Consider the following 27,208-nt stretch of genomic DNA (forward strand, 5'->3'; position numbering starts at 1 on the left):
TCGACAGATTAATCGATAATGAAAATAATCGTTAGTTGCAGCCCTGACTGAAACCATTTCAAATATTCAATTTTGATATGGATTGATACCTAGATGTTTCAGAACATTATCAGACAGTACTACAGTACAGTACAACCACATTATAGTAGGGCTACTCTTCAGTATATCGTCAAAATGATATAAAAATGTCTATTGTATATATTTAATCTAAAATCTATCGTTTACATAGTAATGTGGTAAAACTAGTGGCTGAACTGCGTTTTGGCAATATTTATATTATTTCATTAAATTATATTGTTTCATTAAATTTAAATGCCCTGCTTAGCCTGCTGCCCTTGCGACCCGGCCCCGGATAAGCGGAAGAAAATGGATGGATGGATGGAAATTTATATTTTATTTGGATGACACTATGTAAACAAAAATAGAATTTACAATGTGGTTATTTCATGTAGATTATTAAATTAATTGGATTACCAGAAATCATGCAACATTCTGATATATATTGTAATCAATATGAATTTACCGATATCCAAATAGAAGATGTTGGCCATATCACCAAGCTCTCTACATTAGAGCACATGTGTGCGGCTCCTTCATTACTTTATAGTGTATGATTGATTTTATCTGTGATTTTAAATTCCCTTAAAAAAGCCAGGTCAAATAAAAGTAGGGATGGCTGCTAGCTGTGAGTGCATAGACAAGGGGACTCAGTGGAGATACTGAAGAGAACTCCCAATGTTATTTTGTGCCAGCATACTGAAACAGTAAACAAGGCATCCCACGCACTGACCAGCTGGTTTCTACACCCACGTTCTGGTGGAAGACGGCAAAGCTGCTGGATTATATCCAAATTACTGATAACAGGTTGATAACCATCTTTGGTGTAACTTGTGGGAAGAGTATACATGCCAGAATTGGGTAAATATTAAACTAACATTACATTTCTTGATGATAAAAACATGTATAGGTATAACACTTTATCTGTGCTTTGAAAAAGACCTATAAGATATCACAGACCTAAATCTCTTGCAGTGAGACTAGTAAGTGGTAAATGTAGGTCAGACAGGTAGTGTAACTGGACTAAGAGCTTTTGGAGGAGAGTCAGAGACTCATTCGTCTTCTGAAAATAACACTTCAGAGGTTCAGAGTGTGAGACGTTCAAAGCCCCCGCACACTCTGCATGAGGGTGACAATGACTGGAATGAAATACATTTCAGATGGAGCACTTTCAGTACAGAACTGGCACCTAAAAACAAGTGACATTTTTTAAATCATGCACTGCATCTGCTCATTTACACTTGCATGGGTCACACTTGTTCTGGAGTTAACTAAAGACTGTTCATTTGCACCATGAGTGGTGCAAATTAACCTAGCAGGAAGGGAAAGCTTTTTTTTTCAACCCTTCTCTCCACACGGATCCTGTTTTCCCCCTGTCTTGGCTCTCAGCCTCGGTGGTTCTCTCTAGGTGAACAGTTGCAACGCTCTGCTAGAAAACAAATGTCTGTGTGTAATGTTTTCAGTGTTAAAGTCAGACAGATGTCTGCTATGGCAAACTACTACATATTTAGTGAGAACTAAATACCAATCCATCAAAAACCACTACATCTCCTCTAAGAGGGAAATCCACCAATTGTACACATTGAAAGTCTGTTTACAGGTGTTGGGAGCAACAAGACCTCCAAATTAAATGACAGAATAGACAGTTTATCAATACCACCCATAACGACACAATGAGCATTTGTCAAAAGCGCCCTGTGGTATAGCGGAGTGTTCTAAAAATAGCACACACGTCATTATACATACAGGCATGGTTGGTGGTTGTAAAAAAGGCTGCATTTTCTGTGAATTTATGCTACAAAACCACTGACCTAAGTGAAGGGCAAAAACCTCCATAAATACCAGAAGTTAAGTAATAATGGGGGTAACGTGACTACCATAAGTTCTGTGATTCACAAACCATGAGCCACAGAAGTTACGCAAATAACGTAAGTGACGTTAAAAACCTTAAAAATGACGTTTACTTCTGTTTTCACACTGGACACAAACCCGTTCTCCTGGGTGAAAGTCCACAGTTGTCCGACCAATCCGGCCCGAGTGTGACATTCGGTATTTAAACTGGGAATCGCCCTCAATCATTACTATGTTAGTGAGATGACAGCGGAGGTCAGTCTAAAACGTAAATATAGCAGTGTTTCCATTAGGGGGAAGAGTGGCCACCGGTAAAGTCTCAGGCCACACCCTCTCAAAAGTCTGCTCACTCTGCGTGTCTCCACTACAAAAAGGCCCCCAGAGGGATTTAGAGACTCCGGAGGTGACGTATGGTTTTCAATCGTCGTGACGGATTAAACACGGGAGACACAACTGTGGCCGCCGTCGCTAACTGTGTACAACGTCAGCAGCTGATCATAAGATCGCTAAGTGATCGCTAAGTGATCGCTAAGTGAACACCTCCTGCAGCAGCAGCACATACACACTGTACTGCTACAGAGCTAACTGTTAGCCGGCTCTGTGACTGCAGCTTGGAGAGACTGCTGCAGGAGGAATGTGCTGCTTCAACTCGTTCTCACTCTTCTTAACTAGCCGCCAGCCCCCACAGCTTGTTAAGAAGAGCCGAAAAGTTGCTAATTATGGCAACAAAGACGCTAAGTTACATCACATCCTGCTTAGCGACCTATCCAATCAGTAACCAGGCTGTTTTCAGGGGAGAAAAAAGACCCTGCTCTTCAACAGGGATGAAAAAAGTCCCGACAAAAGCCCGCTCTGGACTGCTCGTATTTAAATTAGGGGCGTTTCGGCGAGTGAGACCAGCCTCATTACGGGTATTGCCCGGTAGTGGAAACAGCCCTTATGAGTCGTATTTTGCTGCCTGTACAAACGCCCCATATTTACGTTTTTGAGGAGAGATCAGTCTAGTTGGGAGTACAACTGCATATGTGAAAAAAGTTACCTTGGCTAAAAGTCCACGTCCAGTTCTGACGTGTTTTGTGTCTGGAAAACTTTTGCAACATGGAGGGAAACTAAATACCACAAAGTATCACCCTAGGTCTTTTGTGGCTTTAGACTTTTTATGCGAAGATGTGCGCATTGTTTGGTGTACGGTTATTTTCCAAGATGAAGAGAGCATCCATCAAAGACTTTATTTGGTTTAAACAGCCTGCGCCTTGTTTCTGTTGGTTTTACTTACTTTATTTTTGTCATGAGTGCATTGGATTCTTCTCCATCTTTTTTTTTGACCGTAAAAACAAGTTGTTTTTTTTACAGTGTACAGTGTTATATTATGAATGTTATTTCCACTTAAAAATCGATTGCATGTCTACTTGCTTTGCGCGGAAAAGCATGTGTGTTGACAGGAATTTCATGGTGCATTCATGTGCACCCCCATTATATTTCTATATCTTGAATTGTCCCAATTTTGTGCTTTAATTTTCATAGTTTGGTGCATAAAAGGCTCAAATTGGTGAATAAAACATTACGCCCCCCTTTGCTAGAAACAATGGAGAGGAAACACTGAATCTTATGAGTGCAGAGCTAAATGGGTGGAGTACTTTTAAAGAATAGGACATCCCTTCTAAAAAACAATAGCAGATCTGATACAATTCATCACTTTTATTTTTATTTACCGTGTTCCAGTGAGTCAGAATGAACAACACCACGTTAATGCAATTTGCACAGCTTTATGTAATGCTGCCATTATGAATGTTTTTAATCACACTGGGTTTTCCTGCCAATCTCTGCCATGAACATTAGCATTTCACCAGCCAAGAGCCTATAGTGACAAAAAAGTGCATTATTATCAGGTGTTAGGTAGTGATATGAGCAATGTGTACATTAGAGATATATAATATATTTACTGCACATCCCAAAAATATGTACAGGCTACTAGAGTTTAAATTGTCAGACATAAAAAATATTTTTTCCATAGCAGTTACAGTTACAATCTGCAGAGTGAGCTCAAAATCTTCAGGTAGTGAAACACATCACATCAAGTTGAGTTAAAAAAAACCTCTTATATAAATTTGTGAAATACTGCATCCATTCACACACCACTCCGAAAGAGAATATTGTATAAATGGCTTTTTAAAAATCTTGTCAATTTCCTCCTCTCACACTAATGGGCACCCAGCGGTGGTTCCTATGGTAACGGCCCTAAACCATGTTGTAGCAGATGGAAGGAGAGCTGGAGGGCTAAATTTATCTTCCAGCATCCTCACCGACTACAGAGAGAGGGAGAGAGCGAGGCAGGCGAAGGTGCCTCCCTCCTCGAAGCTACGGCTTTTTTGGAGAGAAAATCAATACTTCGGGAGTCTTGAATTCGTAGTACACTGATACTCCTCCATTCTTTCAGGAAGAATCTGAAGGGAATTGCATACATGGGGATGACAAAGAACACTGGACTAGTCTCAGTTACAATATTCTAAAGAATTCAATGAATTGTGAATTTTAAGTGAATTGTGCAGTATTTCAAAAAGGCAAAAACAGCAGATTTATGTATCATTTTGGTTAACTGATATGGGATTTTTGAGGCCGATACCATATTTTTTTTTTATTCAGCGATTACCACCATTGTGGCAGCCAATCTAGTGAATTTCTGAGCTGAATTGAAAATATATCTTTCTATTTTTGCAATGATTTGCAACAATATGACTCTGCAAAGATCCTCAGAAGGCTGCTTCTTAAACAAATAATATTTAACATTTTTATACATTATTTTATATAGTACACTACCATCTTTGGGGATTTAGTGCTCCACATGCTTTTCAGTCATCTGTGGCTGACAGACGGAAGAACATTTTACTAAGAGATGACGACACTATTTTTAAATCAACCAAAGCATAACTTCCTGTTTTGTATGTTGTGTAAAAAAGTTTTAATCTCTGTGCATATTGGACAACATATACGCTGATGATAGGCCATTATGAGTTGCAAATATTAGGGCTGGGAGATATATCGAAACAAAAGATATATCGATATATTTTTAAATGTGCTATGGAATTAGACCATATCGCATATATATCGATGTTGTTCAAATTTGCACTGTGATCCTTGCTCCAGGCAAGCTGCAGCTTTTATTTAAGATATTTTTTATCTATATGTGCACTTTATGGAGCTTTGACTTTAAAAAAAAAAAGGTACTCCTGTTGAAATAGATTATTTATGTTCACTTAAATAAACGGTTTCAATAAAACTACTTGTGACATGTCATATTTGGCTTTGACTTTGAACATTTGCTCTCACTTTGCGATAAAAATATCGGGATATATATCGTATATCGATATTCAGCCTAAATATATCGTGATATGACTTTTGGTCCATATCGCCCAGCCCTAGCAAATATCAGCCGACAGATATATCAGTCTTGCCCTAGTTTAAACAACAAAAAAAAGAAATTCGACCGTCCGGATGTTAAAGCAAAAAGTGGTTACTTCATTGACAATTTTATGATGAAACACAGTGAAAACAGTATGATAATTTCGGAACTTGTTTCACCTTAATCCTAAATCTCCATCTGGCAAACTCATCAGAACTTAGCAACAAAAACCCTAATTTGTTATTGTGTTTCCAGCACAATGTCAGCTGAGCATTAGCAATACCGCCGAGTCAGGGAGCGCAGCCTCACCAGCAGCCTGATAGCGGTGATCTCCAGGGACGGAGGAGAGCCCTCGGGGAGTCAGTGCATGCATAGCCATTCCTCTGTGTGTGTGTGTGTGTGTGTGTGTGTATGTGTGTGTGTGTGTGTGTGCATGTGCGTGCGTGTGCACCTCGGGAGTGCTCCCCAGTCCACAGGGGGACATGCCAAGCATAGGAGGTTGGATGCACAACACAGGGAGCTCATTCACTCCCAGTCTGAGCTGTGAGCTTTAATACATACACAGCCCACGAACCACTCACTATATGCACTCTCCCTCTCCTTCATTCACACACGGGCACACTCACACACACACACACACACACACACACACAGGCAAAAACACTCTCACTGCAGAAGCTGCACTGTCTGCATATGTTTAAAACAGCAAAAATATTCAGCTCATTTTAAATGTCTCTGTTTGCTCTGATTCCACAAATGATTCTTGCTTTCTTCCACCTCTCACTGGCTCATTGATGTAGCTGCCTTTTGCAATAACAAAGACCTGAATGGAGACAATCCCCGAGTCCTCACATCATGTCACTCACATCACCTCACACACATTGAAATCACTGCAGATGACAGAATGGATATCAATGGGTTTTTTTTTTTTACCTGGTAGCAGGTGGTGTTGTCCTCCGATTGTGAATGACTGGAATCGGGGAGAGCAGAGAGAGCCAGAGGGAGGTGAAGGGAAGGAGAGAGAGAGAAAGGATGAATGAGAGTGACGGAGAAGAGAGAGGGGTAATCGAGTCTCCGCTCTACGTGCACTGGGCTGACAAACAGGTAGCGGAGTATATTATGCGTATGAATGAGGAGGAGGGGACACTCTCTCCCGGTCTATCTCCACCTCTTTCATACCCCCCCCCCCCCCCCCCCTTAGTGTCTCTCTTTCAGGTCAAAGTGAAGTAGCAACTCCTTATTTGGTAGTTGACGTAAGCCTGTGTTTTTTTTGGCAGCGGTCTTGGGCTGCACAGCTGGCAAAGCGGTGAGAGGTAGAGGGGCAGGGTGAGTGGTTGGTGTTTTAATTTGCCCGGGAAAAGGGGTGGAGGGGGTTACTTCATATTTATAAAACACAGTTTCCCCATTCAAGTCTCACTTTTCCAGCATAGGTGGAGAACTATTGCTGTGGCATTCTAAGAAAACCCTGGAAAAATTTGAAAACATATAAGAGCCTGCATGGAAAGAAAAGCAAAAAGCTCAAGGATCCAGTTTTTAAGAGCAGCTCTGGAGAATGTCCACACACCACAGCGCAGCGTTCATGCTCCTGCCAGGGGTCCGGCTGAAACGAGTCCAGGCAGCTCTGACATCACTCTCCGCTCTTTTATGCCATGGGTTTTCCCCCCCTCCGCCAAGTGACTTTTTTCAGCATGCTGAAAGCTTGCAGCATTGAGGGAATACCAGCCGGTGGGATGAAGGCAGGCGGTCAGCCGCTCATCTGGAAAAGGGGAAGCTGAGAGGGGAATGGAAGAGAGCCCGGGGTGTCCATCCTGCACCAGGCAACAGAGAGTCCTTGTAGTAGGGCTCCAAATTTGAAAATGGAACATGAAGGCCAGATCTGATACGGATATATCTGTATTAAGGCTGCTGATAGACAATTCTTTTTATCCAAGCGTTTGAAACAGCATTTAGACCATTACCTGAGCCTTAACGTTAGGGCTGCACAATTAATCACATTTTAATCATGATCACGATTATGGCCACCACGATTAAATTGACCTGATCGTCTGCGATATTTCCATTTTAAAATGTGGCTCTCCTGCATATCTAGTCAAGCACTTTCTACACCAGTAGTCCACCATCCACCAGGGGGCAGGGCGGTTTTTCTCCCCTGAAAAAGTCTGGTTGCTGATTGGATAGAACGCTAAGCAGGATGTGACGGAGTACTCGACGCCACAACAACACGGCCATTTGTAAAAGCAGCGTTGCCAACTTAGCAACTTTGTTGCTATATTTAGCGACTTTTCAGATCCCCTTAGCAACTATTTTTCAAAAAAGCGACTGGAGACAAATCCAGCGACTTTTTCTGGTGTTATTGGAGACTCCTTCTTACTCTTCTTAACGAGCTGCGGGGGCCGGCGGCTCGTTAAGAACAGTAAGGAGTTGAAGCAGCACTGTCCTCCTGCAGCAGTCTCTCCCAGCTGCAGAGCCAGAGGGGATGTTAACCCTTAGCGTCCAGTCTGCAAATTGCTAATAAGCTAACAGTTAGCTCTGTAGCAGTACAGTGTGTATGTGCTGCTGCTGTTCACTTAGCGATCTGTTTGTTTACAACAAGCACCATACACTCTGTGCACACACTAAAAACTGTTCATATTGTTTGTTTAAAAGTAGTGCAATAAAAATACAGATGTTTTCCCTAACATGATGAATAATAGTGATTAATAATCACGATTAAAATATTGATCAAAATAATCGTGATTATCATTTTGGCCACAATCGTGCAGCCCTACTTAACGTCATCTCTAAAGCTGCTCCATTAAAGTTTGCCAACATCAGTTTGGATATAATTTTAATCTACTATACAACACCACCTGCATTTTTTCTAACACACCCATTACTAATATTAAAATACAATTCTTTTAAACACACCGAAGACAATCTAACCAGGGAAATGGGGCTGGTATACTGTCCCCTCTAACTGTCTTAGGGTTGGGCAATTGTTTGTTTCATTGCTATTAACGCATGTAGAAGGTGAAGTGCATTTTCCGTTTTTGGAGGCAAGGCTTTGTGAATTGGAGGTGCAACTCCGCACCATAAAGATTAGCTGCTGTAGTTAGCTGGTGCGGTATAGGATGACTTACTGTAGCTCCAATTAGCTGTCTCCCAGCAGCTCCAGAGCAACCAGGAAGCCGGAGGCTTGGTGAAAGAGACAGCAAACTGGTATGTAATAAAGAATTTCACTCTGAACCTTCACTCTAAACTTTGGGGTGGTAAAGCGGCTTAGCGGACAGACATGTTGCTATTTTGGTGACAGAAAAAACAATTAATATGTGATCTGATCCAATTAATCAATCAGACCAGCACTGACATAGCAAGGAGCCTAAATTACATGTCCAGTTACAGTGAAAGCATGTCCTGGCCTAGTCTGACTGGCTCTCGTTGGTTGAATTAGCTAAGTTTAGGCATGAGGAGTAGGATTGGGTAGGGCTAGAGCTAGAGTGACTGGTAATGCAGAAAAGTCTGAGGGCGTCTGGTGAACAGGTTGAGAATTGCAATGAAGGGGCCGGGGGAAAGTGGGACTGTGGCTGCAGGGATGGACAGAGAGGCAGAATGTAACACAACCTCTGCAATGGTTTTGTTGCACCTGACGAGACAACTGGGTCAACCAACTGTTGATCTCGATGAACCAACTCCTAACATTTACACAACCATAGTGGATGGAAACTTGCACTTTCTTTTGCCACTTTTCTGGAATTTCTGTGCAACATTTGGATGGAAACCTTGCTTCACTGTAAAAAAAAAAACTTTGCCGTAATAAATATGTTGCAACTTTTTGTAATATTACGGTAAAATGATATTAGCACTGTTGATTTCCCGTTTAAGATTGCCATTTTAGTCCATATTTTACTGTAAAAAATAAATGTTTTGACAAGAAAATACTTTATAAATGCTGCATGAATTAAAGATTTTACCATTAAATATTACAGTATATTTCTGTTAGAGATATGGTGTTTAGTGCATTTAACAGTGAGAAAAAGTATTTTTTACAAAAAAGGAATGCAAAAATGATGGCTTGTATATATATTGCAGTATGTTTTTTGCTACAAACATGGTGCCAGTGTATTTTACAGTGGAGTAATGTATTTTTTTCTTTAATGTAAAAAATACTATTTTGGCTGATATATACATTTACGGTGTTTCATTGTTAATGAAACTGAATTAACCCATTTATCATTTTGTGGTCTTTTACTGTCATGATTTAGCATATTTTCACCGTAACATCTACAGACATTTTTTACAGTGTACTGGGCATGAAAAAGCCACCGTTTTTTGTGCCGTTGTGAAGTTCTAAATGTTTTTTAAACTTTTCCTACAATTCCCTATGTACATTGATAGAGTACATTTAAAGCCCAACCCCCCAATCTAATGCTTAATCAAACCAAAAACAAAACTGTACTTTTTATTTTTCACAACTTGGAAGTCTCCATTCATCATTCCAAGATAGGAACTGCCAGCCTTGTAGTCCCACCAGATAAGTGGAGGTCAGCAGAACAACCAGCTGTGGATAATATCCTAGCAAGCTACAGTAATACTTGTGTCAGAGAAATAACTGTTCCTTCATGTGTGCTGTGCAAACTGATTTTAGTTCAGTGTTATATACACAACAGCCAACGGGACATGTTGCGTTGCAGTTGAGATTAATGGTCTTTGTTTAGTCATGAGCTACTTAGTTACAGTTAAAAGCTGATGTTACATTAGCTATGTTTAGCAACCGTAGTAAATTACATTGCTGGCTGTATAGAAGAGACTGGCTTTTCTTGTATGACAAACATCCAAAACATTATTAAATAGAACAAATAAGTGAACAATGGCTACTTTTGTGTTGCAGGGACAGTGGAAACAGTAACGTCCCCACGTGCTGTAACTAAGCAGCTAATGTCACATTAGCTTTTACTGAGGAAATTACCCTATAAAGACAAATGAAATGACATATTTTTGTAGGCCAACATGAGAGTTAGCATCAACATGATGTCTGTTGAGAAATCGCCGATGGGAATTTTACATTGGATTTTGTTTCACTGTAGGAAAATAAGCTCTGTGGCAAGCACACGTTTCTGACGCTAACACGTTTTGTTCAGCAGGATAATCTTCATAAATGAACCTCATCTTTATTATGTTTGAAGTTTTAATGCAGCCGATGAAAGTAAAAAGCTAACGTAGAAAACTACACCACAGTCAATGGCACTACCGTTGTGCTTCAACTAACCAGCATTTTTGACAAGCTAGCAAAGCCTAGCAAAGCAATTGTTAAACATAATTTACAATCTACCAGAGTTTGCAAGAGCTCTGAAAAACACGACTAGAGGCTGTTAGGTGGACTAGTGAGAGAGTTCCTGTCCGTGTCCAGCGTGATGACGTTTAATGTCCCTGACAAGCACTGTAGTCTCATTTAGCCACTTGTTAGCAGCCGCCTTCTTAATGGGTTAATCCCTACGTTCCCCGGGACTTATGTTCCCCGTTTTTCCCAAAAAGTGTCCTATGTTCCCCTGTAGCAATACATACCGGGGAGCATAGGACCCTTTTCCTGAAAAAGGGTCCTATGTTCCCCACTGTTAAAGGGTTTGGGTTAGCTAGAGACCTGCAGGTTTGCCACCCCTGACCTAATCTTTCCTCGTCTAGGCCTATTTGCATATGCGCGTCAAACAGCCCATAGGCCTACATAGGCCTATTTGCCATGGAATTTGGCAGTAATGGTGGAAAAAGTAACAGACCGGGGAACGTAGGATCCTTTTTGGGAAAATCGGGGAAAAGGGTCCTATGTTCCCCAGTCTCATACAAAGAGGGGAACATAGGACCCAGGGAACATAGACACACTCCCTTTTTAGGGACACGTAAAGACTCCAAAAATAGCAAGTAGGGGTATTTACCAACGCATTTTATGTCATACAACAAAACGTGAACATCTCTTAAGCTTGTGACCACCCATTCAGAATCCTCATTGAGGTTGAGTGGATAGACCCCATGGCGCTAAAATGCTAACTTACATCCGGCTTTAAGGACTCATTCCTGTAGTGCCCTATTGTCAACCACACCTGTACTTCTTGTGTGTTTTTTTGCACCTGCAAGCCAACAGTGACGTCGTTGTGTGCTGTCTTGTCGAACCAAGAGTCCAAACCCAAAAGAAAGTCAGTTAGCGATCATAAACAGAGACAGCAGCAAGACCTCACAAATGAGAAGCTGGAACCAGACAATACTTGGCATTCCTACTTCAAACAATTGAAAAACAGTTGACAGCTCAGTGGCATAACTTCATTAACATTACAAACTCAATTCTGGGTGGCCAAGATCTGGATTAGTGTATAATAGTTTGAACAAAAGATTTTTGTATTTTGAATTTTGTATTGTAAAATTGTTAGTTTTTTTTTTGGCAGCATTTGGCAATACTTCCACATTGAATTTGTTTGTTCTCACATTTGCTATAATAACAAAAATAAACATGGTTTATCTGTGGAGGGAGGGTTGGGTCTTGAGAACTGGTTCTTAATATATAAAACTGATAAGTAAGTAGAGCCTGGTCGGCAGGCTCTACTTACTTACTACTAGTCTAATCAGACAATATTGGCGTATCGCAAACATATCTGTATATTGTCCAATATTTGCGGTTCTGAAAACTTTTTTTTTTTTTACAGAACATTTAATGCAGAAAATGATGCTTGGTTTGATTTAGAAATGGTGTTAGCTTTTTATTTTTTATTTCTTCCTTATACAATACCGATGCTTTATTCTTTTAATTTCTATTTCTTTTTCTCAGTTTGTATTTGGGTTGACAATTTAATACATTGTGCAAATAATGTATAATAATTGAATTAAATATTCTTAAATTTAAGTTAATTCACCTTATTAAGTTATTTGCATGGTTATTTTTGGTTCAAAATTAGGGCACAATTCACACAGAAAAGGTCTAGCTTCAATCTAGCGAAAAGAAAACCACTAAATCAGCCTACATATTGGTTATCTGTGTAATGTTCCCCTTTATCATAAATTATTATGCTTCCATAATCATGAAAATTGTTCAGTGTTGACAAATGCCTGCCTATGTATATCACCAGTAATGCATGCATCAACATGCATGCACTGTATTTTAACTTTTGCATTGGTAGATAGAGGATATTTTTGCCATTGTAAGTTTTCGACAAATAACGCCCTTAACATCTTGTCATTTATGATAAATGACTGTTTATTGAGGGCCAGATCTGCTGAAAATAAAGGTGGTTTTTGCTTTCAACATATTCTGGTTTGTTGTTTTATTATTTGAATATGACATGAAGACTAATATTGGCTCAGTAAATCGGTCTTACTCCACTTGTCAGCCTTTCTGGAGGTGACAGAGCTGCCAGTGTTGAGTTCTTTCACAGGGGAGGCTTGCCTCTGTGCAGCTGGGGCTTGTCTGGATGGCCTTGTCACAGTGTGAACATCATGCTACCAAACACATTTCCTCAACAGGAATATTTCTTTTTGTTAGGAATGTAGGGCGAGGGAAGGGACGGAAACAAAAAGATAAGGTCTCACAATACTGGCCTCTTTTTTGCTAACCTGAACGCTGTGAATTCATTTTGTACCTCAAGCTATACAATACATTAACATTTAGCAGGGGCTGAATAGAAATGATGGGCTATTTTTAAAGAGGCAGATGTAGAGGTTAAACCTGCTTAATTTCAGTTTAGCCACCATTTTATTTGCAGAATGGCATTTATCCTGCTTCTAAAGCTAACCTGTGGTGGAGAAGAAAAGGTCTTTTAAGGGAAAAAGCACACACCGATGCTTTGCTGAAATTGAAATAGTTTGTACTACTGTGAAAATTGCAACATGACAAAAGCATGTGTGCATGTAAAAATCACCATTTATGGAAGTTCACATTTAAGCAGGTCAAGCACTTTACCTTACTCGACACAATACTTTGAAGTAAAGCCTTGTTTTCATTGTGTACGGCCCATCTCATCAGTGGCATAATCTCTAACAGTGATCTACATCAGAACAGACTTAGCAGGACAAGGTAACCTTCAGCCTAACACAGCGCAGGATCCAAGTCAAAGCCTGGGGGCAAACAGGCTGTTAATGCCTCTGGCTGGATGAAGAAAAACGACATGCTAATGTACTTCTAGTTCCACTACTCATATATGACTGCTATAGGCTTAAGAAAGGCATCAAGGCTATCATTTGGTGGGGCACACTTTTACTGTAAGTAACATCACCTGAGTGCCAAGGTTTAGAAACCACATACTGTATTTCCTCAATTTAAAGCCGGGCCCCTATTAATGACCGGCCTCATTTAGTAACCAGGTGTAAAAACAATTTTTAGTAAATAAAAGCCGGCCTCTTTTATAAGCCGGGTGTCTTACCGATGTTATGTCAAAGTCTGTTCCCCCGTCGATATGTGTCCCCCTTACCTTAACCTGCACCAACCTGACCCCTGACCCCAACCAGTCCTCCTTTAAGTTGTTAACATGAGCCCAAGTTTACCTTAACCCCAAACAGTTCTCTCTACAAGGCCTAACCTTAAACTGAAATCCTAACTCCAGCCGCAGAGGTGATGCTACGGAGAACACCATTCAGGAAACATCATTTGACGGGTAACAGATTTCCACACAACACCTGTATTTTGAAGTTTGGCCACACGAGTTAGTACTGTAGGTAAATATGGTTGTTTCTCCCGCTGTCCTAGTCATTCTCTGTAAAGTCGAGCCGTTTACGCACGTTCTTCTGGGCTTTTTAGTAGTTTAGACATTTTAAATCCTGCTTGAAATGAACATTCAGCGTGCTGTTCATTGTTTGTTTACATCTGAGTACTTCCAATATGGCTGACATCCGGGTAACTGGCTACAATGCGCTGTGTAAAACACTCTAAAAAGTGCCGGTCAGAGCTGCTCTGATTTTCTTTTTTTAATAAAAGCCTCCTTCAAATAATAGCCTGCCCCTATTATTAGCCGGGTCACAAACTGAGTTTTTATTAATAGAAGCCCCGGCTACTATTTGAGGACATAAGGTATTTAAAACAGAAAGCCTGTGCCACAAACTTTAACACACAAGGATGGTCTGAAGTCTGACACTGTGGGCCTCCCCTCAGACAAAATCAAGATAATTTCCACATTTTGGCGAAATGGCAGGCACACTGTAAATAATGGCTGTGAAATCTACAGTTATTTACTGTATGATTTACATTGCATCACTGTGTTTGATTTTCACAGTATAGTGCTATATAATTTACAATAAAAATTGGTCCTTGTGACAAAATTACAGTAGTTAAAACATTACTGTATAAAAAACACAGTAGACAGTGTAGTACTGTGAAAAGTAAAGTAGTAGTAGTAGTAGACTACAGTATTTTTCCATTTTTATCATAATCAGTCCTTTATAAATGCTGTTTAAATAATTAACTTAAAGTAAAGTTTGTCATACAAAACACAGTATGGAAATCAATTGTAAAACAGTAAATGTATTAATATTATTTTCTTAAGTGTATAGAGTAATTACTTGCAATTACTAGTTATTTCTATTAAAAATAATGATGAAATTATTATCCAATAAACAGCATTGTTTACTGTGCCATATTGCCATATATAGTACTTAACTTAACATTAAAATTACAATGTTTAACTGTTTCTTTTTTATTCTTACAGTAAAAAAATCAGTACTGTAAACACAACTAAAAAAATCAGTTTTTCATTTTATTTTTTACAGTAAAGAAACCAGTATTGTAAATAAAACTAAAATCAGTGTTTAATTTTTTTATTTTATTTTACAGTACAAAAAAACAGTACTGTAAATAAAAATACAGTTCTACTGTAAATAATAATTATCGTAAAGTTACTTGTTAATTGCTGCCATTAAGTTACTGTAAGTCACCACTGGCACAAGTATGCTGAATAAGCCATTAGTAGTTCCTGTTTGCAGGATACCCATGTAAAGACGAGTGTCGCTGGATTAGTTTGACAATGAAGAAAACCTATTAAAAAAAACATGATGATTCATGATGAGGCAAATTCTGGAATTATAAGGTATGCTTTCTGATTTCTAAGTGGATTTATGGACATTTATATATATGGATATCAGATAATGATATCCTCAGAAACTGTAAGTCACACTGAATGTTAAAATATAAAAGAATTAGGTATTACTTTAAGTGCCTCTATGCGCTGTGTATCCAACATATGGTGCTGTAACTGCTGTCAACACCATGGACTCCATTTTAGAGCTTGATCTGAAATGTGTGAAATATGCGCAGATATGAACACTTTTTTTTTTAGAATGTAATTTAGATTTAGAAAGATGCCATGGCAAGAAGCACAGAGTGAGAGACAAAAAGCAACTTTTGACGATGTCAGTCCTGTGTGTCATTAAACAGGCAACAAGAGCTTAAAGTCACTGTAGCAAAATGCAGCTAGCATCAAGTGAAGGAACATTTGCATGTTGGAACTTATAACAGCAAACTTAAGGTGCTACTTAGCCCATTCTACCACAAAAACATATGAAGAGGAAATTCCCATATTGTTACATTTATATATCAGTCAATATTTACCGATACCATAGTATTTTACTCCCTAATATTATCCTATAATAATGGCATCTGCCCCAAAAATCCAGTATTAGTCGGGCTGTAATTTGTGTTATTGTGTGACTTTGGTGAATCCGATGAAACCCTTTGAAACACCAAAGTCACACAATTTAAAAAACAAAATAACTGAACAAGACAGCAGTGTTTCACAAGGTAAAATGACTGTTTTTGTCAATGGAGTCTGGTGGCTTTGGAGAGAACATAAATACAACTTTGACTAACAGACACTCCAAGGAGTCACTGAACATCCCAGTTAATGCTCCAGTCAATGCTAACATGAATTAGCAGTGGCTTCTCTCAGTCAGGTTGAGGTGTAGAGAGGCTGTAGTCAGTGATCAGATCCCTCTCGCTCCTCCACAGTCCAAATATGGTCTGCTCCCCGTTTCCGGAAACAAGATGGCGACACAAGATGGCGACGAGTGTAACGCTGAACTCGATGCCTCAAATGGGCTACAAACCAACGGGTGACGTCACAGTCACTACGTCCATTATTATTATTATACAGTCTACGGGTAAACAACCCATACAACCCATACAACCTTTCAAACAACCTCACTTGAGAAGATCCAACTGCTGACTGACTTGCTATAGTCAGGGACAAACCACCATCAAATTTCTGGAGGGTGGCAGTGACTTGTCAATATCTTTACTTAAAAGGCCAATATCGGCAAACACATATATCGGTCCAACCTTGGTTGATTTTGCGGTGGAGTGTCAGCAGCAGCATCCAAGCTTTGGACAGCGCTGGCTCCATCCTGCAGTGCCACAGAGGCAGTTTCTGGGCATTGTGCCACCTGTCAGAGGAGAGAAAACACAGGCAGTGTCCTCCTCAGCATCCCAGCTGTCCACAGCTTCATGTATGGCCCTTAAACACCACGGAGACAGCAGAATCTGTCGCCGCCGCTGCCTCGTACAGTACAGGGTGGTCTTTTCCGAGTCAGCCTGTAGTGCTTAATGATCCCTGAAATGCATTATCACTGTCTGTTGAAGATGTGGGACTGCATGTTTGATTCACAGTACGTCTGTGGGAGTGCATACAGTAAGTCCATAGTCTAGCAAAAAAGAAGAAGGCCTTTTTCATGTACGATGTGTGTACCTGGCTATAAAAATAACAGTGTGTCTGGATCTAGAAGTTTGATGTGTACCTTTTCAAGTATGCATATGTGTGTAAACCCAGCCAATAACTCCCAACAAATAACCAGAACCACAGGTCCCCTTGCCTCCCTTCAGACTCCCAGCCACAGACAGACCAGACCCCCCCTCCACCATACAACCGCCAACCAGAACGGAACAGATGCCCCTCTCAACCTCAACCTACCCTGATGACCACAGAAAACAGCAGCATGACCAACACATGGTAGGCTGCGTTGCCACAATTTAAAGAGTCCTCGGAGAGAAATAGCCACCTGAGCTCTAAAAAGTGTCTGAACAAAATAAAGAAAAGTCTGCTTGCTGGACCCGACTTCCCAACAGTAGACCATGTTGACAGATGTTGTGCAGAGCTCAGCTGTGGTGGGTGGTGCTGCTTCAAACCCTACTACCAAATGTTCCAATAACATACTAATTCCATGTATGTACAAATGTACCTTTATGGACCAAAGAGGCGTGTGTGTACTCAAGGAGCAATAATTAAGATTTTTACTGTGCACCGCAACCATAATACACCTACCAGCCCACTGCCTTTTCAAGACACACCCATTCTACATACCATGCTTTAAAATATATTTTATAGGTCAAGTACTTTATTATGTTTTTATTTTCTTTGTTTTTTCATGTCACAGCCAGGAAATTAATCCCTGAGGGTGGGGGACAGGAGATTTTTAGGGGGAGATAGCAGGTCAACTGTAGATACCACAAAGAAGTGGTGTAAATCGTCGGAAAGCTGGGGATCTGAAGATTAATTTAAGCTCAGCAATGTGTGTTCTAGTCATTAATCTGTAATAACTATTAACTAATCAATTAATTATTATGAATTAAAATGATTAACATGAAAAACACCCATACACCTGCCCATCCCATAAGAGTCAATCAAAGCTGTTAATCATGACGTGATTTATAGCATCAAATAGCTGATTAAAACCAAACATAAAAATAAAACATACATCAGTATGATAAGAACTCCCTAAAATGACAGTAACAATCTTTGGGAAAAGTTCATCTGACGATAACATTGAGCGGGACGGATTTATTACCTATACTGCATGCATGAATCCCTGCCCCTGGATTCACCACGCCTTGGAATTTGCAGTCAATTACCTCTTCTGTTCTTCAGTGTGTGGACCTGCCTTGCATGGACCGAGGTGACCACATCCAACCAGTAAAAACAATTTTGCACATATAACATTCATCAGCAGGATGCTAACTCCAAGCTGCTGTGAATATATTCTATTTTCTTCTAATTGGGGCCATTATTTGAACTATTAACATCAAATTGTCTTGAAGAATATTTTTTACTAGTGATTGAGACCATAGTGTTGTCCTGAAAACAATTCTGAGGTAATAAATCAAGTGAGAAGTTTCGTCATTTTGCACTGAAATGAATGGATCTTTTTTTTTTGCAGCCAAACTTAGCGCCCCCTGCTGGAATGTTCGGTAGAATTCAGCTTAAGGCACTTCCTGGTTTGCCTCCATGCTCAGACACAAAGATTGACGACTGATCCGATGGCAGGGATTCACAAATCTTGTGCAGACTTACACAGTGATTTTTTTTTCCTACCATGTGACCCAGAGGGGCTCTGAACGTTTGTAATTGTACCTGTACCTGACGTTGGATTGCTTTTGATTCTTCAAAAGTATGAGGCTGTGGGGAATTGTTAATAGAAATTAGTTTAATACTCAACTCCATTATATACACTCCTCTGTCTATACTCTGAAACAAGTATCCTGTAGAAATAATATACTTTATCATGTGTCAATATCCGGATGGATGAAGGAAAATTCAAATTGGCTTCTATTACTCTCTAAAACACAATGTTGAGCTTGGTAGTCGATGACTGTTGTGTCCATTTACAATGCATGATGGTCAACCCTAATTGAAGGGCCAGATATAAAAAGTGGTATTGATCTCTTATGTAAGTGAGTAAGCACATGTTTTGTGTAGTTCAAAAACAATACAGATATTAAAAAGCAGTTTAGTACTGAAGGTTGGGCCATAGCAAATAATATTCAGAGTCTCTCAGTCATACTTTAAGCATCTTAATCACCTTGTGTAAGATTTTTTTTTAGGCCTGAGCTGCAGTTTGTTCTGTGAAACAGTAACAGCCAAAGTGAACACTGAGAGCTGTCAACACAATCAATTTAGAATAGCTCAAATATTTTATTGTATTGTCCTAAATGTCAGACGTACAATATAATTTATCATAATTTTTAAATGTGTGTTTTCATTTTTGAATGCCTGCTCACCTGGGCAGGAATTTTTTGCCAAGTGTCAAAGCAAAAACATAATAGTAGCAATTAGCAATTCATAATCGTTGTTTTCGCAAATCTAGCACTTATTTCATCTTGTTTTTCAATTAGATCATCTGAGTGTTCATGCCACACATCGGCAATACTGCCATTGACTCATAGTCTGTAGACTTAGCAAAGCCTGAGAACTGCCGGCTAATCATCTGCCAGTGAACTTGTGACCAGTTGTCTGATGTGACTCAGAGTTCTGTCAATAATATGTTGTTCTAGGGCTGGGCGATATATCCATATAAAATATATATTTCTAAACGCAATATGGAATTAAACCATATCGCATATATCGATATAGTTAAAAAAATTTCTTTCTTTAAATAGAAACGTTGCCCTTACTAGGGTTTGTCATATTTATTTATTCATAGGCTATTTTTATTTAAGATATTTTTTTAAGTAAATGTGCACTTTATGGAGCTTTGATTTAAAAAAATAAAATAAATAATAAAAGGTACTCCTGTTGTTATACAGTATTTATGGTCACTTAAATAAACGATTTCAATAAAACTACTTGTGACATGTCATATTTGACTTTGACTGAACATTTACTCTCACTTTGCGATAAAATATCAGGATATATATCGTATATCGATATTCAACCTAAATATATCGGGATATGACTTTTGGTCCATATCGCCCATCCCTATGTTGTTGTTTTTTTTTACGTTATATATTGTAGTGTGGTGTGTATTTTTTTCAACAATGTGTCATTATCGGAAAACAATACTGATATCTGCTCCGTTATCAAAATGTACAGGAAGCTGATGTGCACTGAGAGATGTGCAGCATGGACCACCAAAGCGTTGAGCAATCCCATAACAGTTTTAGTCAATCATGCTCTGCATACTGATCTGCACGGGTGGTCCACCACCAAAGCCCTATTTAGAGCCAGAAAAAACCATGCTTACAGGCCGCAGGAAGCTGTGCCAGACACTGGCTGATGCTTCTGCAGTTCCTTGGTCAGCATCAGCAGACTGATTGAAGTCGATACTTTATGGCCTTAAATTATTTTTTTGAAAAGCCTGGAATAACAAGCCATATAATGTACTTGTGACTTCCAAATAGGGACAGTGATCATTGTGATATTTCTATTAAAGCCAGAGTTAGTCTAAATACTGGAGATTCCTTTCCTTTCTCTCTAGACTTCACTAAACCCAGGGCCTTCCCTATAATTACAGGCCAGCGGGAACCTCCGCCAGGCCAAAATAAAAAAAACGTTATGCAAAAAATAAAGCCAGATATCCATTCTAGTAGGGAAGAGCGATATGGCCAAAATCTTCTATTAAGGTGTGTATAGTTTAGGGCTGGGCGATATGTCGATATAAAAAATATATCTATTTTCATATATATATAAAAATATTGGGATATGTATCGTATATCGATATTCAGCCTAAATAAATTAGGATGTGACTTTTGGTCCATATCGCCCAGCCCTACCCGGTCATATGGTAACTTAACTGACTTAACTATGTGTTGTGTGGTGGATCTAATCTATGCTAATGTGATAAATCTATAACATAAATATCAGGAAATGTAATGTTTTGTATTAAGAAAGTGTTAAGTAGTTAAGAAAGTGTTCCATTTTATAAGGGGCTTTGGTTTGGTAGAATGAGAGCTGTCCCATGTGGAGGCCCATCCGCCAGGCCAAATCAGTCCCCCAAGGGGAAACACTAAAAATCTATGTGTATGTATATGTAATATATATCCCATAGCTAAACCAAAGGTCATTACTCTATGAATAAAAACAGTGTTGTATTGATATTTACAGACGGAGATTCACTGACAAAAGGCTCATTTACAGAAAAGTGGGAAACATATATTTAGAGAAGCGGCAAACCAAATCAGGAACAAGGCGAGAGGCACAAAGAGCCATAGAATGGGAGACATTGTGCAAGTGAAGAGAAAACAAGTTGAAAATATTATTAGAGGAAGTGCTATATATAGGACAAATGACCAGCTACTCGCTATATTTGTCCCCACATCTAAGTTAGGCTGTTCCTGCGTGTGTTTGTGGTTTCAGGGAGTGAGTGTGGGTTTCGGTAAGGCCGCCGACTGAAACTGTGACAATGTTTGCATACACTCATCACCATCATGATGACAAAGGCATACTGCTGAAGGCTACCTCTGCAGAAAAAATAATCACCGGCATGACCGTGAGAAACAATATTTCTGGGCAAACACATAAGATCTGTATCCTCTGGTGACATAAGGAATAGGGCTGGCCGATATGGACCAAAAGTCATATCCCGATATATTTAGGCTGAATATAGATATATCCCGATATTTTTATCCCAAAGTGAGAGCAAATGTTCAGTCAAAGCCAAAGCCTAATATGACATGTCACAAGTAGTTTTATTGAAACCGTTTATTTAAGTGAACATACTGTATAACAACAGGAGTACCTTTTTAAGAATCAAAGCTCCACAAAGAAATAACTATGAGCAAGCGTGTATACCGGGCATCCCTCAACAATCAGGAACTGATTTAAGAATACAAGAAGACAAGTTCCACGATTCAGAATAAACAGTGATTTGGCCTGAGTAAAAGTGACAGTGACTGAGGCTGATATGCCATAAAGATGTTTCAAACCAAATCAGTACCAATATCAGGTGAGGAGAGAGCATCAGTGCATTAAAGGAGCTGGGGAGAAAAGTGAAACCAGGAAGCTAATGGAAACCAGTGACTAGCTGATAACTACCACATGCAAAGTCTTCACATTTTGGAGCTCTGACATGTGCAGCAGGCGCTAACTCTGCATGATGTGATATAACTCAGATGGATCAATACTAACACTGTTGAGCCTGATGCATCTGGCTGGGCTGTGTGCTGGGTTAAGCAGGATACAGAGTACAAAACAGTACATCCCAACCTGCTTTTATTTCAAGCAACAAAAAAAGCGCATGCCAATTTTTGGTGGAAAACACAGCTCGGATACCACCCATCCAAATACAATGAGCTTTTTTTTTTTCCTGGAGCTGGGCTGTAAATGCAAAAGCAATCTGCTTGGATCTCAAGGTGATGTAATGCAGGGAGAGAGCAGCCATATGTTCTCTTATTTCACCAACAGTGAATCAACAGACAGGAGAGGCAGTCTGCCAAAGAGGCTGCCTGTCCAAGAATCTATATCTTCTACACAGAGAGACGGGCTAGTGTTACTGTAGGCAGCCGTAATATTGTGACATACACTCGCGATGCAAAGCAATAATTGGGATGTGGCTGCCAGTGATACTGAGGTCTACCTGTAGGTACCAGCTGAGTCAGCAGTAGCTCTGTGTGCCAGGCTACCAGTGCTGCAGTCTCTACCACAGGAGCATCATGGACACAAGACCTACTGTGGGACCACAGACTGTGTAAATCAGGGGTGGGCAACTTGAGGCCTGGGGGCCACATATGGCCCCCACCCTCACTTGAAGTGGCCCTCAGTACAACTACATGCATTTGAGCATGAAATCTTAAAAGTGCAGTGTAAAAATGCGCAAAATTACTTCTTGCAATGAATGTTGGTCTGCTGTTCTTGCACTGAAAAAACAAAGGAATCACAGTAAGTGGTTATTTTTTATTTATAAAGTCTTGATAGGTGGACAAATACTGAATTTGGAAGAACTGCTTTCAGTTTTTCTGCTGCATCTACCTGGAACATCTTACAACATTCACTCAAACTCAACACAAATATAACTATGGGCCGGTTTAAAAAATAAACAATAACTCTGCCTTTAACTGTAACTGTTGTGTAATGTTTTTGCATGTTTTGTCTGTGCTGTTTTGTGTTTTCTCTGTACTCTCGACATTGATGACTGCTTGCATGGTCAGTGACCTGTCAATCAAAGGTAGCCACGCCCCAAATCTTTTGATACTTCATCTTCTATTGTCTTCAAAATAGGGCCATTATTTACACTATTAACATCAAATTGTCTTGATGAAGATTTTATCCTTGTGATTGAGACCATAGTCTTGTCCTAAAAAAAAAATCTGAGGTAATAAATCAAGTGACAAATTTTCTTATTTTGTATTGAAATGAATGGACCAACATGCTTTTGCAGCAGCCGTCAGCGCCCCCTGTTTGAATTTTCAGTAGAATGCAGCTTAAGGCACTTCCTGGTTTGCCTCCCTGCTCATACCTGGAGCTTGCCACTTGTGTGGGACACATCCAGAAAAATACACACAACTACTGTTACATAACAAAAAAAGCCTGCGGTCGAGTGCTACATAGTGTTCAGAGGAAACACAACCTTGATCGGCGATGACAATGTCAACAGGAGTAAGCAGAGGACAGGAGGGGACGCACGGTGTGTTGTTCACACCACTGTGATGCACTCAGTCAGTTTTTCCTGAGAAAGTAGTAGAGCTGCTATGATCAATATTTTTATGTAAACAGTGGATCATATGACAACGTGTAATGTGACACATGTCAGTCTTAGTGACTAACCTACAGAGAGTTATCACCTGACTGAGCCATTCCCCTCTAGGGCTGTCACTGACCAATAGCCAACCCTACTTTATCAATTATTAACCTCTCACAGACAAGCAGAAAACTGGGTTCTAGTTCAACCGTCCAGCCGAGTTAAGACTTCCACATTGCCCGAGCCCAGAAAACTGCAGACTTATAGCGTCCGTGCAGCCACAGAGATGTCGGACATGAGAGCCACAAACTGGCAACAAGAGTCTAGGGCTGGGCGATATGGACCAAAAGTCAAATCCCGATATATTTAGGCTGAATTTCGATTTACGATATATATCCTGATATTTTTATTGCAAAGTGAGAGCAAATGTTCAGTCAATTTCAAAGTCAAATATGACATATCACAAATAGTTTTATTGAAACCGTTTATTTAAGTGAACATAAATACTGTACAACCACAGGAGTTTTATTTAATCAAAGCTCCATTAAGTGCACATTTAAATTTAAAAAAATCTTAAATAAAATTAGCCTTTGAAATTAAATAGGCCAATTTTTTCCGAACAAATATATTTAAGAAAAGAATAATCAACATTACTAAAGAACTAAATATACAAACCCTAGTAAGGGTTTGTATATTTATTTATAATGAAAGAAAAAAAATTGAACTATATCGATATATATGCGATATGGTCTAATTCCATATCACATTTAAATCACTTTTATATCGATTTATCTTTTATATCAATATATCTTTTATATCGATATATCGCCCAGCCCTAGCCTGTATTAATAATTAATAATGAATTCATACATCATCAGTTAAACCTGTGTATTTTTAATACATGTCAAAATGTCTGTTGTCAAAAAAAGTTTAGTGGAAACTAATATCAATGAAACCTATGGTATTTCCAACAACAAAAAAAGATTACGTAAACACTTAACATTGTATGAATTACATGTTTTGAGAGCGCAGGGGTGGCTTTTGGGCATAAACGTGGGCACATTTTGTGGTTCATGAGTGTGTGTGTGTGTGTGTGTGTGTGCGTCCACTAGGTGATTTGTGAATGAGAACTGCAGCTGACAGGCCTTCTGCCTAACAGGCTGCTCTCTCTGCGGGGGTCGCAGAAACCAGAGGCCCTTCCACCTCGCGGAGCAACCCAAGCTGGGTCCATACGCTCGCCTCCAGGGTCACTGACGGCATCCAACCCCTTCCAGCAGAGGGCTGCAGCTCAGCCAAGGGCCTAACAACTCGCAGCGAGTGCACACATGCTCCGATTCCCATACACCTCCACACACACACACACACACACACACACACACACACACACACACACACTCCATGTAAACACGACACTTAACACCCGAGCATACGGTGTCCACAAAGCACACGTGCAAGCTTTTCTGCCAACACGTTTCCCTGTGCACAAGCACATGGGCAAGCAAATGCGTAGGCGAGGATGTAAACACACACAGAAACACACACGTGAGTGTATCTTTTCATTAACAAGGACGAGAGTCAATTTCCGCTCCCGTCGTCTTAGGCCGGTTGCCGACGGGGAGGAAATCTGTTCGCTTACGGCAGTTTTGACATTTAAGCTTGTGTCTCTGCTGCTGGGGGAAGTCCTAATGATTGATGTTCCAGGGCCACCCGAGGGTCCCCTGCTGCACGACTAGCTGCAATGTTTTCACCCTTATCTACGTGTGGATGTATGTGTGTGTGCGTTACACATCCTTACTCGCATGTGAGTGCCGGTTACATGACACATCTTAAATCATGAACACAAGGTTCTGCGCAAGTACTCGATGATTTATTACTGCTGTAGTCACTTAGAGTTAAAAAAAAATTGTATTTTCCAGGTTCGAAGGCAAGAGCTTGGAGTTTGATGATATATTGCATCGGGAAGAGATTTGTTTCAATAAGAGTAATGCAAGTTCAGCATTATGTACAGTAAGCACTGTAGGAAATGGTGAATGGTCATTTCCTACTTCAAACTTGAAACTGTGGTGGATAAAGTCAGAATTAATGTTGGGATGTCCTGAACTGGGTTCTTCTGGACACACTTGACCCGTTTACTCATATGAACATTAGAACATATATGTTAACTAAGACTATTGAACCTCCATAGTGTTCATAGAGAAGAGCTGAAATTGAATAATCATTAAAAAAAGTTAAAAATCTGCAAAAAATGTGTTAATCGATTCATTGTTTAATTAATCTAATCTAAAAAGTTTATAGATAAACAAATGTGCATATTTTCATGAATGCTTTATAGTAATAAAACTTATTTATTTGAGTTTGGGCCTTTTAGCCTTTTATTGTAAAAAATTGAAATACCATTAATTTGAGCTTTTGAATCTTAAATTGGTCATATTTCACTATTTTATTATTAGGTATTTCGTAATTTTAGAGAGATTGTGGTTTTCTAAAGAGGTATAAAAATGTCGGACACTGTCTCCATAATTCGAAATTCAAAAAAGGTGCAAATAGTCTTCAACCATCTATTGACTATCGAATTGACAATCAATGATGGTTTGAATCAGTTGGCAAAGCTGTTGATGCTTTGCTGATTTTTTCTATTGCCAGAAAAACACTTTCTTTTCAACAAAGACAGTTCGAGGGCCGGTTCAGTGCCTGCGCCTAATCTCAAACCAGTTCGTCGCGTTTCGACAGCCAGAAAGCCGGCTCTCGGCCAGGAAAACTGGTTCCAGAGCGGCACCAACTCTTTGCTGGTCTGGAACCATGAACCACTTACATCAGGGGCTGGGGGCGGGGTTACCGTGACCAACAATGTCAACTAAAACATGTATCGTTCATTTTATTTGACTGTTTAACTGCAATGTGATTGATACCACATGCTAGGTAATAATATAATAAGAACGAAATCGGCATCCATATCGCATCCATAATCGCGTTCAAGACAAGTAGCACAAATGGATGCCAATTAGGCTCTCAAAGCCAGGAGCAACATTTGTAGAAAGATGTTGTAAATGGTAAATTGGGTGCACTTATATAGCGGTTTTATCCAAAGCACTTTTTCACTACACACTACGCTCATTCACCCATTCACACAAACATTCATACTGGTGGCAGAGGCTACCAGGGCACACTGGTGCCACCTGCCACCATTGGGAATTCATTCACACACTGATGAACGCAACATCGGGAGCAATTTGGGGTTCAGTATCTTGCTCAAGGATACTTCAACATGTAGGCTGCCATGGTCAGGGATCGAACCACCAACCTTCCAATCACTGGACGAACGCTCTATCAACTGAGCCACAGCTGCCCTTGTTGTTATTTTGCTTGGCGCTAGCGTTTCTGAGAAAGACAGATACAGAGATGAAATTGAAATGAAATGTAGGACACATAGCTGTAACACCGACCTGATTTATAGTAAAATTAGACACATTTTTCGTGTATTTCCTGTCAATATATTTACTTTTACAGTTTTAC

General features: G+C 39.7%; 1 protein-coding gene across 3 annotated transcripts in view; it reads right to left on the bottom strand.

Moving 5' to 3' along the window:
- The window catches only part of hivep3a (HIVEP zinc finger 3a), a 63,368-nt gene that overhangs the window by 28,050 nt on the left and 8,110 nt on the right, over positions 1-27,208 (bottom strand). Inside the window, exon 1 of one of the 3 annotated variants that reach the window (XM_059349149.1) lies at positions 6,242-6,383. The exons of the other annotated variants lie outside the window; for them this stretch is intronic. The gene's annotated coding sequence lies outside the window, so the exon portion shown is untranslated. Of the gene's footprint in view, positions 1-6,241; positions 6,384-27,208 lie in introns of those variants that run through there. 3 annotated transcript variants of the gene reach the window in all.

This window comes from Centropristis striata, chromosome 14 (assembly GCF_030273125.1).
Source record: "Centropristis striata isolate RG_2023a ecotype Rhode Island chromosome 14, C.striata_1.0, whole genome shotgun sequence".
NCBI lineage: Eukaryota > Metazoa > Chordata > Actinopteri > Perciformes > Serranidae > Centropristis > Centropristis striata.